Here is a 2303-nt window from a genome sequence, read left to right as displayed (position 1 = left end):
CTGCTGCAAGTGGTATAGATGGACATATATCACACACACACACACACACACAAACACACACACGGACGTGTTTCAAATATAAACCCATTTCGTTCTAATAAACAAACATGCTCATGTTTAAAACAGCACACACATTTTACTGGCCCATTTAAGCGCTCTATAAGGTTCTACTAATCATTTTTTAAAATAACAAAAGCACACAATTGCGCCTGCACTGTCCACACATTCTCATTTCCCATCAGAGCTGGAACATTACATTTGTTTTGACAGCTTCTATTTTCAATGGGTCCATGGTCCTTACAAACATTCATGCCTGGGCATGTCTGCCCCATCGCACCCCCAACAATGGCATGCCTAAAACCCTCCTTTTTATATAGAATCTATATAAAATCATGTCAGCGATCCCCCTAGAATTATATTCAAACTCTCTAAAAACCTATCAAGTCATGACCTCATTTAGCACGCCTAGATTTATATTAATAAAACACTTAGCACTGCGTGACGTCACCCAATCTGCCTAGCTTTATATTCTATCTCTATCAAACTCTCACACACGCAGCACCACCCAGGCCCACGTCATCACTGCATCACCAAACCCTAAAACTCGCCATCTAACTCCTCACAACTCACTTTAGCCTCCTCCAAGCAACAGTGCACACGTGCTCTCCCATATTAAAAACATTTCGATATACACTTTGGATCCTTTTGATGTAAATTTAAAAATACCTTTAAATCAAACCGCATCAAAGTACACAAACACACTTTATATAGCTGTTCATTTCAAACCGATATCAAATTGATATACAATTGTATACCGAAAGATTTGATACAATACATTTATTGATATCAAATTCCATATAAAAAGAAATCAAACCCATATCAAAAGGGGGCGGGAATAAGGACAAACATGAGGCTTTCTCTCCCATCAAAAATGTTACATTGGGAAAAAGGGCCCCCCTATAACTACTGATACTTAATCCTATGCCTACGTACACACTCCATTTATCAAGCATTGCATCATATTGCCAGTAATGCACATAGTTTGTAATGTATTGGAATCATGTACCAAATTACTCACAAAGTTTGATAGATATAATGATAATACAAATTTATTTGTATAGCACGTTCACCAAATTGCAAACAACGTTTGTATATGTATTTATTAATCAACCCAACCGAAATTGGTAACAACCTTGGAAGGATGAGCTGGCAGATCACACAGAGGTCGAAGCAGTGAGCACTTAATCCACTGAGCTATCTTAAAAGTATCATCAGCCTCATTGGCACCATTTGGCAGATAGTGCTATGATATGCCTAGATACCCAGATAAAATACCTTGGAAAAAGGAATGCAGAAATAAATCAGTAGAGTCATTTTGAATGGCCAAAAAGGTACAGGAGCCACTTCAAAAAGCTAATGTGGAAAGACACTACTTTATCCACCTGTTGTGAGGAGGCTGGCCAAGAGAGGAGATCACAGATGGCAGCAGCAGCTTTGGGAGAAGGAGATGTGTAGAGGCCATTAGGTTTTGTGCCGCCGATACAGGTAGAACCCATAATGAGAACACTTTGGCACACAGTGGGCCTCATTCCGAGGTTGGTGCTAGTCATGGCGCTATTAGCGCCATGACTAGCACCATTACCGGTACCGTGTCCGCCCTGGTTCAATGGGGACTTACCGGTCTAGTCCGACCTTTGCGGGACCGGTAAGTCCCCAGTGAAAATGTGAATCCCCATTCCCATTTGAGCCCACATAGGGCTCAACGGGAAGGGGGAAGGCGGCAATAACGGTATCGTAAATTACGGTACCGTTATTGACCCCGGTATCCCTTTGCGGGTCCCGTCCTTAATGCCTGCTAAAACCAGGTGTTAAGGGAAGGACCCGCAAAGGGACCTCGGAATAGGGCACAAAGGGATTACCGGCACAGGTGTCCTTACCGGTGCCCGGCATCCCTTTGCTCCCGGGTCGTAATGACCCCCAGTATGTTTCATGTCAGACACCAGGCTTGAGTTCCAGCGAGGATGAGAAACCTACTCCTATTGAATGGAGAATGAGACAAAATATCGTATTGGATGGAAACCTGTACAACAGAGGATAGAACACTGTACGCTGGAGGCGAGAGACCTTAAATCGAATGCCACTGGGGAGCAGCGTGTGAAAGATCGGAGCAAGCTTACTCACCGGTGGATCAAAAGGCTGCATGCTGGGAAAGCAATCGTAAAGTCCAGTGTGGACTGAACTATTTGCCTAAAACCTGGCTTACTGGAAAACAAACTCTTTAAACCCAGAAGTGTCATTTGTCT

This window comes from Ambystoma mexicanum, chromosome 1p, assembly GCF_040938575.1.
Source record: "Ambystoma mexicanum isolate Mex_15411 chromosome 1p, UKY_AmexF1_1, whole genome shotgun sequence".
Taxonomy (NCBI): Eukaryota; Metazoa; Chordata; class Amphibia; order Caudata; family Ambystomatidae; genus Ambystoma; species Ambystoma mexicanum.
Note: the sequence above shows the minus strand (reverse complement) of the source record.